Source organism: Microtus ochrogaster, chromosome 16 (genome assembly GCF_000317375.1).
Source record: "Microtus ochrogaster isolate Prairie Vole_2 chromosome 16, MicOch1.0, whole genome shotgun sequence".
In the NCBI taxonomy this organism is placed as follows: Eukaryota; Metazoa; Chordata; class Mammalia; order Rodentia; family Cricetidae; genus Microtus; species Microtus ochrogaster.
In genome coordinates, this window is record NC_022018.1 from 28,971,931 (window position 1) to 28,987,726 (window position 15,796).

The following is a 15,796-nucleotide window of genomic DNA, read 5'->3' on the forward strand; positions in this document are numbered from 1 at the left end:
AGAAGAAGAAGAAGAAGAAGAAGAAGAAGAAGAAGAAGAAGAAGAAGAAGAAGAAGAAGAAGATGATGACTATAAGTGATAGTGTGTGCTTGTGATCCCAGTGATAAGGAGGTAGAAAGAGGTGAATTCCTGGGTTCATCCTCTTCCTATACCTCCTGAGCATGTTGAGAAAACACCGGACACTAGATACTTTTCTAGTGTATTCCCCTGGGAACATGCCACTAGACCACAGACATCCTGATTTCCCTGGAGGTTCAGAGGTTCCAGGTTCTGCAAAAGGATTTCCTAAGAAAATAGCTTGCAGCCAAAAGCTTACCCAGAGTGGTGGTGTTTTTTTTTTTTTTTGTTTTGTTTTGTTTTGTTTGTTTGTTTTAATGAAGAAAGAAACTGTCCCCACTCTGTCACTTGCCTGGAAGCAGTGGCTTCCTGACACACAGAGCCATTCTATCATGGGGTTAGCAGTGACATGTGAGGCTCTGCCTGCAGGTGACCATCTGCTGGGTAGGACATTTGCTTTGAGTTACTGTTTCCATGTGGAAAAATAGAAGTAGCTCCCTCCTCCTGAGGCTGCTCAAAGGGAAAACTTTACAGAGGGCTTTGATCCACTTGGAAAAATACACTACACAAAAGAAGTACAGTTCCAGGTTGCTTGTCCTTATTCATCCACATGGTGGAGATTTGGTGAACACTTTTGGGTCTCTTCCATTCATCAATCATTTACTACAATGTTCAGAACATGAGTAAGAAAGTAATGAGTCACACCTGGTCTGAGGTAACCGTGAGTTGCTCACGGGCACAAAGGGCATGCAGTTACTGTGTTCACTTGTGCAATCTCAAACGCCTGCCTGACTCTGGAAATCTAACCAAGGGCAGCAGATGGCAAAGAGAAACACAGATTTAAGGTCCGCAAAGCGCGTTTTCCTAGTGAGGGGATATTTCTCCAGGCAGCGGAAAGTAGAGGTCGCAGTTAGAAAGGGCCCTTGGCTGTGCCCTAGTAATCTAAGCCCATCCGATTGGAGAAGCAGGAGCTCCAAAGCACCAGGCTGTGCAGACCACCAGTTAAACTGAGGCTAGGCACTACAGTGAAGGAGGATGGAATGGAGGAGAACACGCTTCTCAAAGGGTAGCTCCCGCCCATCCCCACCCCATCAGCGCAAATGGTTGGAACAGTGCTTCTCAAAGGGTAGCTCCGGCCCATCCCCACCCCATCAGCACTCTGGAAAACAGCTAACAGCTAACTCCTGGGCCCATCCGAGACTTACTTGAAACTCAAATGGTGTGTCCTGGAATCTGCATTTTGAAGCTTTTTTGCTTTTTGTTTTTCTTTTAAATTTTTTTTGAGATATTGTTTCTCTGTGTAGCCCTGACTGTCCTGGAACTTGACCAAGGACCAGGTTGTCCTTGAACTCAGTGATCTGCCTGCCTCTACCTCCCAAGTGCTGGGGTTAAATGCACGTGCTACCACTGCCCAGCCGGGAATCTGCATTTTATCAGACCTTCCAGGGACTCTGAGGAAGGCTACAGAATACGAAGTAAAAATTTTTTCTTCGCACACACTCAATCCCCAATAAACCAGGTGTGGTAACTCACATCTGTAACCCCAGCAATCAGGAGGTGAAGGGAGGAGGATCAGAAGCTCCAAGTCATCTTATTGAGGTCCCTGTCAACTTGGACTACACACCACTCTGTCAAGGTCAAAGAGGACGAGGAGGAGAGGGAAGAGGGGGGGGGGAGAATGAGAGGAGAAAAAGGAAGGGCAAAGAAAAGAAGAAAGGACTGTGGTGTGAACAGAGCCTTTTGGGGTTATGTAGTTGGCTATGATTCTTGTCATAATGGAGGGAATTTGGCCTTTGTGTTTTTCTCATTTCCTTCTGCTCCTATAGCTATGTAGCATGGGATAACACCGGACTTGCTGAACATAGCGGACAATGAGGACTACTGAGAACTCAAGAACAATGGCAATGGGTTTTTGATCCTACTGCACGTAGTGGCTTTGGGGGAGCCTAGGCAGTTTGGTTGTTGACCTTACTAAACCTGGATGGAGGTGGGCGGTCCTTGGACTTCCCACAGGTCAGGGAATCCTGATTGCTCTTTTAGCTGATGAGGGAGAGGGACTTGATCGGGGGAGGGGGAGGGAAATGGGAGGCGGTGGCGGGGAGGAGGCAGAAATCCTTAATAAATAAATAAATTAAAAAAAGAGTAAATATTAGTTGGGTGGTGTTGGCACATGCCTTTAATCCCTGCACTCAGGAGTCAGAGGCAGGAGGATCTCCACCAGTTAGAGGTCAGCCTGGTCTACAAAAGCTACTTCCAGGATAGGCTCCAAAGCTACAGAGAAACCCTGTTGGAGAAGACAAAGAAACAAACAAAAGAGTAAATATTATACTAATCTGACTAAGAGTAACAACGGATGCTGATCACAAGGAATCTCCCACCTTAAGTTAAAAGTTTTGTTTTGTTTTTTTTTCAGACCAGGCCTGGAGGTAGCAGGCCATGCACCTGTTGTTTACTACAGAGGCTGGCAACTTTTTTTCTTTCAAGGCTCAGATAGTAAATATTTTTAGCTCTGTAGTCCACATAATCTCTATCGTTTGAGACAAAATAAGCCTTAGAAAAGAAAGCATGAGGCTGTGTTTCAGTAAAACTTTATTTACAAAAACAGTGGTGAATCTAGATTTAGTTCATGGACATAGTTGGACAACCCTTGGCATATAAGCTTAAAGATACCAAGGAAAACATTTTTATTATTTTCTTAACCTTTCTTTCATAGCGTCTAATGGTTGCTATGGTACCAGTCAGCATCACCCATGTTCTGGACAGGAAGAACGAGGGAAAGCTGGACTAAAGGGGTGCTTGCCTGCTGGGGAGAACTTATTTACAGCATTTTATTGTTGCTTGCTTGTTTGGTACACTGACAGTCAAAAAACACAAGGTTCTCTAATTAGGAAAGACGAGAAAGCAAGCAGATAAAGCCCCAGCAGCTGACAGCACAGCTCCCTCCCTCTTCCAAATGAGTCTTAGAACAGTACTGTGCAAAGCTCGGTGCAGGAGCTCAGTCGCTAAAGACTCCTTAGCTTCTTGTCTCTGGTCTTACCTAACTTTACTCCGTTATTCAGCTGTCAGAGAAAAAAAGGCAACCTCCCCGTACAATTTACAAAAAGGTGACTTAAAATTTCCAACCCTTGTTGAAAAAAGCGCAAACCACTCCAGCCTCTTCAGCAACCCCTTTCACGTGTCTTGGAGTTTCAGGTGGTGAACAAAAGACAGGAAGAGGCAGGCAAGGCAGGAAAGGGAACATTAAGCGTTGCTCCAGCTGCAGTAATGGTTAGCAGCTTTAGGAGACTGGAGTGGTGAGCTCAGAGCAGCCACAGCTGTGATTGATGGTGTATGATGGGTACTAGGAATGACCTGCCCTTCTCGTCCAGAGGCTTGATGCCATCTGATCACTGATTCCAATGCTATGCCAAAGCGTGTTATGCAAAGACAGGGCTTCTACTCAAAATCCAGGCATTAGAGCATTTTCCACTGTCTTTCCAACATAGATGAGATGAGACCATGACTCCCTCCCTGTTCCCATATTTGTGTGTGTTGGGCATTGAACCCAGGACCTTGTGCATGCTAAGCAAGCACTCAACCACTGAGCTACACGCCCAGCCCTCTACCAATCTTTTGGCCACCTGGTGTAGCGGGAAAGCCCGGCATCACTTTTCAGACCAGGGGACAGCCGCATAACTCAGGGCCCTCCAATCTAACAGCTTCTCTAGCTTTGCTCTTTCTCATCACTCCTTCCCAATTTCCCAGAATGCCTCTTCCTAGTGAAAACAGGATAGGATGAGAAAAAAGTGCCCAAGTCAGCACTGAGTCAAATAGAGCTGACAGAAAAGGGCAGGGTAGTCCCCTCAAACTTTCCCCTGTGACTTGGGTGAGTATTCCCAGTTATTACACAAATTCAGCAACTCTCTCTGACACCCAAATTTGTCATGGCCTCTTCCTTTCTAGTACCCCAACTGGCCTTGTCTCTTCAATCTTGCATGATTTATCTACTCTTTTATTATTATTATTATTATTATTATTATTATTATTATTATTGAGATAGGGTCTTACTATGTAGCCCAGGCTGACCTTGAACTTGAGATCCTTCTATCTTAACCTCCCAAGTGCTGCGTTTGGGCACCATCATGCCGGTCCTAGCTCTGCATGTTTTTGTGATCCCTTGCTTGGCAGGCCTGGTGTGGATTGAACTTTGCCTCTTTCCAAAACTCGTACTTGAAAGCACTTCCTTCTCAACTGTAGAAGGAGAAACCTTGAAGAAGACTGAGCTTAAATGCAGGCCCAACAGTGGACTCTGGTCTGATAGGACTACTCCATATGAGAAGAGGGAGACACACCAGAGATCTGTTCCTTAGTGCCAGATCTATATGAGGACACAGCAAGAAGATCGTCATACACAGGCAGAAAGAGGCTTCACTGGACTTCCAGTATGTCCTTGATTTTGGGACTCCTAGCTCTCAGAACTGCAAGAAAACAAATGTCTATGTTCAGTTTATGGTACTTTTAATGGATGAAGCTGATAAGCCAGAAGTCCTGAAAAGAGTGGGTTTAAATTAGGGTCTGGATATTGAGGCTCTAATTTGTAAATTTCTTAAATGCTAATATTTGCAAATGCTGATGTAATCTGAACGCTATTCTCAGATAGCCCTGCAAACATAGTGAGGGGGGTAATTTTGATTGCCAACTTGAGTGGCTGCAGAGTGATCCAGGAGAAACACCCTCCTTTTATGTAGGTGGCGCCAGCCCATAGCCTGGCGTCCCAGACTGAGTCAGGGTAGAAAGTGAGCTGAGCGTCAGCCTTCATCTTTTCTTGTTTCTTGACCTACTTCCTCAAATTCCTGTGCCATGCCTTCTCTGTTACGATGGCTTGATTCCCTCAGACTGTGAGCCGAAATAACTCTTCCTTCCATGTTGTAGTGACACAAAGAAACTGACAGAAGCAAGAGGTATATAGGCATAAGAGAACAAGAGGCACCCCTAGCTTGCATCTCACCCTGAAAGGTTTTCAGTGGGCACAAAAATCTTCTTAGTGATAGGGCAATCCCTTTCCTTTTTCATGGCTCAGCTGATTGACAACCCTGGTGTACCTCCTTCGATGATCCCTGAAGTGTAGGTGGAGTTTCTGTGTCTCGGCAGCTGCTCCCAAATAACCATTCAGAGACTTGTTATTAATTATAGATGCTTGACCGGTAGCTTAGGCTTGTCTCCACCTAGCTCTTACGACTTAACCCATTTCTGTTCATCTGTGTGCTGTTCTGAGGCTAGTTTACCTCATCTGTGAACTTCCCATGTTGCTTTTTCTGCATCTGCCTCTTCGCAGCATTCTCTCTACCCTAAAAACCCTGTCTAGCTATCGGCCAATCAGTTTTTTATTAACAGTGAGAGCAACACATTTTCACAGTGAATAGAAGGATTATTCCACAGCACTGAAAATGAATCCCTTTCTGGGTCTCCATGGGCACAGCTTGTAACTGGACCCAAACACCTGGTCTTGAGTTTGACAGCGGTCACAATTATACTTGATTCTAACAATTTCCCAGTGAGCCTTAATAAGTATTCAAACACAAAGTGCTTTGAGAATAGGAACCAGGTTCTGGGTACTGTCATCCCCGAATCCTATCCATACCCCGGCTCAGAGAATGAACTCTAGTGTTTTTGCTAAGGGAAGAAGACAGCAGAACAGTAGTCCTCTGTGTCCTGTGGGAGGGAACCTGACTATCCCCACCAGACCTCCGCCTTTCCTGGATCCTGCACGTGCTCTCCATACAGCAAAAGGCCCTCAGCATCTCAGCAGCCCTTTACTCTCATCCTCCAGGTGGATCTAGCTTTGATATGGGTGCCCGGTGGGGCCCTGTGGAGGTGCCAAGGGTCCAAAGGCTCCTACTTGGAGAGGGGGTTTCTGAGGACAATGGGTAAAGGTTTCAGCAGTATTTGAAGCTTCTAAGTTTTAGCCACATTATGGAGTTGAGGGGTGAATAAGAAACTGTTTTGAGTTGGTTGAAACCCAGGGTAACAAGGATGTCTGGCAGAGAGCCATGGCCTTCATGAGCTTAGCATAACTGTAGGACAGGGTCATAAAGGTTAATATCTTCCCATCTTAACCCAGGGTCAACAAAGCTAGAAACAGAGAGAGCGACATTTAGAACAGAATCTGGCCACCCCCATCCCTTATTTCTTTTGCAGATCTTCACCTGCCTTCTTGCTGCCTGTGCAGGTTTCCTCCCATGGCTCCTCATGGTTCAGTGTCTACCAAAGAAATGCTAAGAAAAAAAAGAAAGAAGAGGGCTCATAACTGTGTCTCTCAACAACCGCATGTGATTGTGCTGGGTTTGTGAAAGAATTGTGCCCATCCATAGCCAGACTCGAGGAAGGGGGTGTTGAACGTTTCCCAATGATAGATTCAGGGAATTGGGAGTCATCGCCTTTAGTTATGTACTCTATAGTGATCCCACCAGGCTCCAGTAGACAGTCCCAATATAATAGTCACAAGATGGCTAAACTAAATGGGTCACAAAATCAACCCAGAAGTCGTGAATCTGGAAAAGGGACAGAGTTGGGTATGGTATGGGTGAACCAAGGAATCATCCTAAAATATTGTCAGCCAAGAGTTAAGCACAAATTTATGGCATTGAGTTATCAGTATGCACAGATTTTCTTAATAGCTTTGGCCATGCTCTGAAGGGCAGGCTAATTTGTAGCCAGTTTTCTGTTCTGACGTTTGGCCACATGGGGGCACCAAAGCACCAGCCTGGTGCTGTCAAGAGATTCCCGCCTGTCTTGTGTTAACTGATTGGGGGGGGGTGGGGGGTGGGAAGGCTAGCTTCGTTCTCCAAGCTGCAGAGGCTTGGGCCTGATAAGGTGTCATTGAGAAAACCGCTCACTGCTCCCCAGTATTTAGTAACCTCTGTGACTCTGGGGCCACAGAATGCAATTCAGTCCTAGGAGTTGAAGCTGGACTGATAGCTCACACGTCACCACTGAGTTAATCTCTTTGCGGGAGTGTTACCTCCACAGTCCTCGAACTATTTACCTGTAATTCTCAGGGTTTGGACAAGACTCATTATTAAGGAAACTTTCTGTCCTTAGTGGTTTTTTTTATCTTTCTTTTTTTTTAAATTGAAATTTAAATTTTGAGTTTTCTCCCCAGCTTCTCAGAGCTGTAATCCCGTACAGCTTAAACTATGTAAGTTTAAGGGGAAACAATGCGATATTGTGATATGTGTCTATTGTGAAATGATCACCACAGTCAAAGTAGTTACGGTGCCTGGTATGACTTCTGTGTGTAGTGGGAACCGTTCAGGCAAACTCAGACAACTTTAAGTGCACAATACAGGATTGTCAGCTACAGTTGCCAGGTTGTGTGTTAGCACTTTGACTCATTCATCCCATATAATGGAACTCTTTCACACTTTGGCTAATTCAGTGTGTGTGTATGTGTGTGTGTGTGCCTGTGTTTGTGTGTGTGCAAGCACATGCATGTGTGAACACATGCAGAGGCAAAAAAAAGGGCAGCCTCGTGTCGTTCCTCGATCACTTTTTATGGTTTTAATTTAATTTTATGTATATGTGTCTGTTTGTGTGTGTATATGTGCACCATGTATATGCAGAAGCCTGAGGAGGTCAGAAGTGGCATTAGATCCTCTGGAACTGGAGTTACAGAGGTTGTGAGCTGCTGTAATGGGAATGAACCTGGGTTCTCTGAAGAAGAGCAAGTGCTCTTAACCTCTGAGCCATCTCTCCAGCTCTTCTAACTTAGTGTTTGATACAGCATCTCTCATGGATTCCAAAGTTCTCCAATTAGGATAGGCTTCTGGCCAGTGAGCCCCAGGAATTTTTCTGTCTCTGCCTTTCCAGTGTTGGAATCATACATGTGTGTTAATATGGCCAGATTAAAAAAAGCTGATCGTTTGTATGCATAACTTATTTTTTTAGATTTATTTATTTATTATGCATACAACATTCTGCCTCCATGTATGCCCACATGCCAGAGGAGGGCGCCAGATCTCATTATAGATGGTTATGAGCCACCATGTGGTTGCTGGGAATTGAACTCATGACCTCTGGAAGAGCAGCCAGTGCTCTTAACCTCTGAGCCATCTCTCCAGCCCCTGTATGCATAACTTATATGTGTGTGTCTGTGTGTAGGCATGAGCACGTGAGTGCAGGCACAAGCAGAGGACAGAAGCATCGGATTCACCAGAGCTGAAGTTACAGGGGGTTCTGAGTTGTCTGATATGAGTGCTGGAACCTTAACTGAGGTCCTCTGAGAGAGCAGCATGTTCTCTTAACTGCCGAGCCTCCATTTCATATTTCAGTTCTGTAGGAAATATGCCAGGATTGAGCTTCTGTTTTGTAGCACCTCCAGCTTCTGATACCTGTTGGTTTGGCCTTTTCTTTGCCTGTGTGACCTTAGGTAAGTCACCTGCCATCTCAATTCCTACCTTCGTCTACGGCTAGCCCTGTCCTACCAGGGTGCCACCAGCCTGTCCCAGGGTGTTTCTTAGGGAATAGGAGGGAAGTACACTCCCGGTTTGTGAGCTGAGGAAAGCCTTCCTTTGGAGTCTGTTTTGGAGGATGGTGGTTGGAGATGACATCAGTTATAGACCAGAAGTTTTGCCCCAGAGGTTAAGTTGAAAGGGGTTGGAAACAGCGGTGGGAACGCGACTGAATTTTGGTAGAGAAAAAAATATTCAGAGCAGAACAGAGCTCCAGAGACACTTTCTACTCATCCCTCACAACAACCGTAACAAGCCAACGACACAATAATTCTAGGGGGCTTTGTTTGGGCACCTCCACCCTTCCCCTCTGATGAACAAGTTTGTAACTTAGACCAAGAGCTTTCATTTTTTTTTAAAGTGCTTTTAAAAATGTGTCAGTGATGCTCAGCGGTTAAGAGCACTTGCAGAGGGCCTGGGCTCAATTCCCAGCATCCACATAGTGGTTTACAACCTTCAGTCCCAGAGTTTGTAATACTTTCTTCCGGCTTCCAGAGGCTCTACATGCACATGGTACACAGACTCGCTTGTGGGTAAAACATCCATATACACAAAATAATAAAAATCAAATTTAAAGTACATACATACATCTATCTATCTATCTATCTATCTATCTATCTATCATCTATCTATCTATCTATCTATCTATCTATCTATCTATCTATCTATCTATCTATGATTATGATCTTTTTATGATTGGCCTTTTAATTGCTAGCATCAATCCATTCATGGGGTGAAACACTACAGAAAACCCCCTTAGGTAGGATAATGATGACAGGAAGCCCTAACACTTTTGTGCAATTGCCTGTGACACTTCTCTAGCCACTTTTGAGTGTTTTTATAATGCTGCTGATTGCTTTGCGTTTAAGCATTGTGTATCTCTCTGGGTCCCAGACTATGAGCAGTGGTGCAGAGAATCATGGGAACTTTTGACAGGAGACACACAGTCCTTGATCATCCCCGCTTCTGGAATATGTCAGTCTAGAATGGGGGGTCCTAAAACCTGCATTCTTTTAAGGCACAGCCACCCAGGTGAAAGAACACCCTGCCAATGGGAGGAAGGAAGGAATCCTTTTTACTCATGGGTGGCTTCCCTGCCCTCTGTTCCCTTTTGACCCCTTCTTTTGATTGGAATTCATATCTTGGTATATTGTATACAATTCTGGAAAAGAGGATGTAAAAATAACAATTCTTTGGAAGCAGCGTTTCCCCATGTTGTGTTTAGTCTGGGGTGGTGTGCTGCTGCTGTTCCAGGACTCTGGTGGAATGCTGCTGGTGACAGATTCCCTAGCTCCCCACAGCCATCTCTGTGCACACAATCCATACGCTCTTGCTGTCAGCCCTAAGTGCAGGGCTAATAGCGTGCCACCAAACGCAGGGTTGGCCCAGGACACTCATTGCTTTGGTTCTGGTCAGCTCTGGAGACTGCAACCTAATTCTGTCTTTGTGTGCTTCCAAGCAAGTGATAAGCAAAGGGCTGCTAGCGTGGGAAATGCAGACTGAGGTTAGCACAGTCCAGAGCACAGAGCAAGACTTTCAGATGGTCCCTCACGCATGATCAGATTCTCTAGTCAACACCAGCCACGAAACACTTTCTAGGTGGCTCCTCCCACTTTCCTGCCTTTGCTCCTAAGACTATATGGTTCCTTATGGCCACTCATTCTCTTTATCCAAGGCCTCTCGTGCTGGTCAATACTGTCAGCTTGACAGGATCTAGAGAAGTGCGTCTCAACCTCTTTAATATAGTTTACCGTGGTGTGGTGACCCCAATCATGCAATTATTTTTGTTTCTACTTTATAACTGTAATTTTCCTACGGCCATGAATTATAATGTAAATGTCTGATGTGTGTCTGAGTGGGTTGTGACCCACAGTTTGAGAACCACTTATCTAGCATCACGTAGAAGACACACCTCTGGGTTAACTGCAGTGGGAAGATCCACTCCAAATGTAGGCAGCACTATCCCGTGGGCCCACTGGGATCCCCGTCTCTCTCTGCTTCCTGATTGTGGATGGAATGTGACCAGTCACATCATATTCCTGCCACCTTGCTTACCCAGTCTCTGGGGATTGAATCCTTGACCTAGGAACCAAATAAACCTTTCTCTTCAGTAAGTTGCTTTTGCGGGGATTCTTGTCACAGCAATCAGAAAAGTAGCTAATACATCATCCTTCAGGCTGGGTCCTCCTCGGGAACACTGACCACTTTCCCCAGAGCTTGTGAATTCTGTTTTCTCCATACAGTCTCCAAAACCAGTCATAACAAGTTTATGGAAAAAGGAAAGGGGCAGAGTAAGTAAAAACATGCATTTTGGCCTCAAAACAAACCCAGAAACAGATTCACTTCCAAACCACTTCAAGCTATTACGTGACAAGGCGCAGATGCATGGGCTGTGGCTTCTGCTTCAGTGGGGGTCGTCCCCAGCCTTGAAGACAGGGTCAGCGTTGGGAGGACATGAAGGCGGAGGGCGCAGCAAGAGAGGGGATGGTCCCTCAGATCAGGTTGAAAACGTCGTGTTCAGACAGGGCTTCCCACTCAGAGCCAGCTGACAGGAGAGAAAGCGGTCACCTGGGAGAACAGGGCGGACAGCCTCTGCACTGCTTTGACTGTGAGGCGGCTTTCTTATGTCTTCCCTCTTTTCCTTGGTCTTCGGGCAATCACAGCCTCTCTTGAGATAGCATTCTGGTGGTTTTCCATGTTCACTCTTTGTAGACGCTCTCCTGGCCTATTTGGTTAATTTAGCCCTGTTCTCATAGGCCCCAGGGAGAGACAGGCCAAAGCTCAGGGACATGCAAGTCCTGGCTTATTCCCTTCCGTCTGTTTAGAATTGACCTTTCTCTCCACTTGCCTCTGCATCCTGTCCAGCCACAGCTGGGGAGAGGGGGGACTGTACTGAGCTTGGAGATGGTGCTTCCCTCCTGTTTTGCCTGCTCAAGTGCATGGCCACTGGCTGTGCCGTAGGAAGTGGACAGGAGCCCTTTCTGCAGGAGAAGTGATCTGGTGGCGGCTGTGTGGGTGTCGGAGAACAGTCTGTGACTCTGACCCGTGAGAGTCCGGGATGAAAACCGATCGACTCCCTTCTTAACACAGTGCTGACAGTTCCGTTAGGTTGAGCAACAGCACCCCTGAGACTGTGTTCTAGGAAGAACGAGGTAGAAAGATTTGTTCATTTATTGACTCGCAAATCCATCCTTTCCACAGTGAATGGAGACCTATGTTATTCTAGTCTCTCTCTGTAGATTGATAGGTGGGCTAATACAAACAGCTGGTCCAAGACAGAATGGGGCTCTGTGCATGGGGCTCTCGCGGCAGCTCTGAGCTGTGGATCAGCCAGGCTGCAGAACCACAGGGAAAAGCACAGGGCTGGAGCCTTGACCCTTGGCCAGCGGAGGCTGCAGCTGTTACTGATTACCATGCCTGGCTCAGCCCTGGAGGGCCGGCTGCCCTTTCTCCAGAGAGGAAATGCTGATACCTCCCACAAATTATAGAGAAAAAGCACAAGCTTGTGGCTTCACGGAACCAGCCAAGGCTTGGCCTTCAAGGCCAGGGCCTTGGGAGCTTGCTCCTTCTACTGCCTGTCTGAGGGACTGGACCGGGAGAGCACTAGCAAGGACTCAAGCGCAAGGCTTCCCTATCGCCTGTCCTTGTTGGACACGAGTTGGGTCAGTGTAAAACAGGCCTTTTTCTTGACAAGCTTGTGCTGAGACATAGGTTACCAGAGCTTTTCAGTACAGGGAGATCCCGGCCAAATTATTTAACTCTCTGACTTTCTATTTACTCACCAAGAACTTGCGGGTAGTTGTATTTTTTTTTTTGGCCCCACATTTCCTGTGTGTGTGTTCATGAGCATGCGTTTGCACATATGTTCATGTGAATGCATGGGTATGCGGGTGTGGAAGCCAGAGGTCAACCATAGGTCCTGTTCCTTGGGAGATGGCCCTCTTGTTCTTTTTTTCCCCCTGAGATGCTCTTACATTGCAGCTTGGGGTTTGGGGGTCAGACCAGGTTGTTGGCCAGCAAGTCCCAAGGATGCTCTGTCTCCACCTCTCCAGGACTGGGATCGCACATTCTATGCTACTACTCCTGGCTCTTTTATGTGGATTCTGGGGATCAGACTTGGATCCTCATGGTTGTGTAGCAAGCATTTGGCTGACTGAGCTATGTCTCCAGGCCAACCCTTCAAAATTCTTTTAAAGCTATTATTATTTATTAGAGGAAAAGACAATCAGCATCTTTACTAATTTTAGTGGAGACCTGTAATGTGCAACGTGTGGTTCCAGGTCTTTCCTGTGGATTAGCATGTTGAGTTCTAAGAACATCTCTATGGGCTAGATATTTTTGAGACCTCTAGATTAGTACTAAGGGAAGGGCGTTCCAGGGAAGTCAAGAAATGCACACTGAGTTCATACTGCCTAAGTCAGACACTTAGGATTCCCACCAAGGCCTTAGATACTAGAATCCACACCTTAATCATGGCTCCACCTCAACTCCCGTGAGGCAGGCAATCAACCAAGGCCTCTGCCTCCTTTTGGAGCTCACTGGCTTCATCTTTAAAGGAGAACCCCGAGTCCTGTCCTGATGCTGTCTGCTGCACTGAGCAATGAGCTGATGAAAATACATCTAGAGAGTGACAGTGAACAATCTCGCCCAAGCTGTCTGGGTGCTGGGCAGGGATCTTTGCTCTTACATGGCCTCAAGGCAATTTTTAAAAAAAATTTTAAATATACTACTTTGACTTTTTTCTGGAGAATTTGATACAGCAATGTACTTTGATCATATTCCCCTCCCATTTCTTCCTCCAACTTCTCCTAGTTCACTTCCCACATCCTTCTCCAATTTAGTTTTTAAATAATCCACTGAGCCTAATCAATGCTGCTCACACGTGCATGGGTGTGGAGCCCATCCACTGGGTCATGATTAACCTACCAGGGTTATATACTGAATTAAAAGGTACTCTTCCTCCCTTTGTAGCCACCACCTGTCAAAAGCTGCTCAGCTAAGGGTAGGGTCTGAGGTGCCTGCTCTCTTCCATGCTGGGATGTTGATTGGCTTGACCTTGTGCAGGTCTTACACCGGCAGCCAAAGCTGTTGTGACTTCATGAGTGTACATGAGTGTCATGTCTAGAAGACATTGTTTTACTTTAGACCTAATCAACTGAGTCTTACAAACTGCCTCCCCCTCTTCCGTGATGGAAAAATGTCCTACAGATGTCCCGCTTAGAGTTGAGAATTCCACAGAATTTCTGCACTTTGATGGAAGCACTTGCTTGGCTGTTTTGAGCATCACCTATTTACATGATGTCTCTGAAACATCATTCACTGGGAGTTTTTGAGACAGAATCTCACTATTAGTCCTGGCTGACCTGGAATTTACCACATAGACCAAGTTGGCCATGAACTCACAGAGATTCACGTAGCTCTGCTCCAGAGCTGCTGGGACTAAAGGTGGGCACCACCATGCCTTGCTGGTTCTTTCTGCCTTTGATTTAACATCTTGCTTAGAACTCTTGGTTCTGAATGGAAATGCCAAAGTCTTCACACAGTATTGAAGGCCTTGCCTATCTGCCCCTGTTTACTTGACTGTCTCCATCTTTCCTGGCCCTTCTGCTGCTATCTAACATGGGGAAGCCAGTGTTTCCTGGCCCTACCTCCAGTAGCTGGCTTTTCCATTTTACTGCAACACCTGTAAACTGTAACACTTTGTTGCTCCTACAATTTACATATCCATCCTCATCCTCCTTCTCCAGTGGCTGCTTAGGCTAGTGAACCTCCTCAAGTACCTTCCCATTCCCAAACAGGGATGGCTATCCCCCAGGGGAGAGAACAGAAGCTAGAGTTGAAAAGGGATTTATCATCTATCATCAAGAAACAATCAACATGAGAGGTGGAATCAGAGCCCAGTTCCATCGTGTCTGCGGTAGAGTTGTTTGAGGAGCCATCTCAAACCCATCTACAGCCACCTGAGTGCCATGAGAAACCATTAAATGGAAACTACACATAGCTGTAGGCCAGAAAGCCCGAGTTACTATACTCCCCAGTAGCACATTTCCTATAAAGAAACCCAATGTCTTTTCCTTCCTCGGATCCCTACATCCAGACAGAAGGAGGGAATGTATAAAGATAGAAAACTAAACGTGCAGCCTCGGGTCCCCAGATACCATTTATTACAGTTATCTGAAGGATTAAATGATTGGTGGGGACCACACATTTTAAAGCTCTCTGCTCAATGTGCTCAGACCTGCGTCTGGTCCTGAGGGGAGAAACCTAACAGCATGAAAAGACCAGAGGCCAAGTAAATGGAAATTTGGCAGGATAAGGCAGGCTGCAGATGGTGGCTGTAGCCAGACAGGAAAGCTGAGATGGTGTGAGCAGAAATGACTGGAGGGCTCAGTCTTTTCTAAGAAGTGATGGAAGGATCTTTTTTCCAAGGGGTTGGGGGGGGGGCGCTCTGCAGACATGATCTCATTGCCCTCCTCAAGGTTCCCTTGCCACTGAGATCCAAGCTTAGCTCATTTTCCCAACAAGACCTCTCTCTGACAGGAGAGGAATTAGAAAGTCCCTCAGCTCTCACCCATGACAGCTCCCCACGGCAGTCTCTCAAATAACAAAACACTTGAATTCCTGTGCGCAAAGGTGGCCATGGAAGGTGGGGGAGGGGGAGTTGTTCAAGGGGATTCTATCATTCTGTATTGAAGGGTTGTCTGTCTTACCTTGCTTTGGAAAAAAGAGATGTTACCACTCAGTGAAGCGGGCATTGCTAGACACAGACCCCTGCATTAACACACCTTCAAAGTGATCATTACTTTTTTTCTTTTTTTGTCAGCTAAAACTCTGGTGAAAGCTGTACACCCAAGGGTATTCCTGCCCACTGTTTATTTAATACAAGCTGACCATTCCCAGAAGCACTCTTGTCTTCTATTTTAATCTTCCACACACATACCCCATACATGATCTTGATGGCTACCTGATGTAGGAAGTCCTTTTGTATATGTGTTGCTTTTATTGATTAATGAATAAAGAAGCTGCTTTGAGCCTATAGCAGGGCAGAACAGATGTAGGTAGGGAAAACTAAACTGAATGCTGGGAGAAGAAAGGTAGAGTCAAGAGAAGCCATGCAGCCCCGTCTGAGAGAGATGCCAGAATTTTACCCAGTAAGTCACAGCTTTGTGGCGATACACAGATTAATGGAAATGGGTTAATTTAAAATATGAGTTAGCTAGAAATACACCTAAGCTATTGGCCAAACAGTA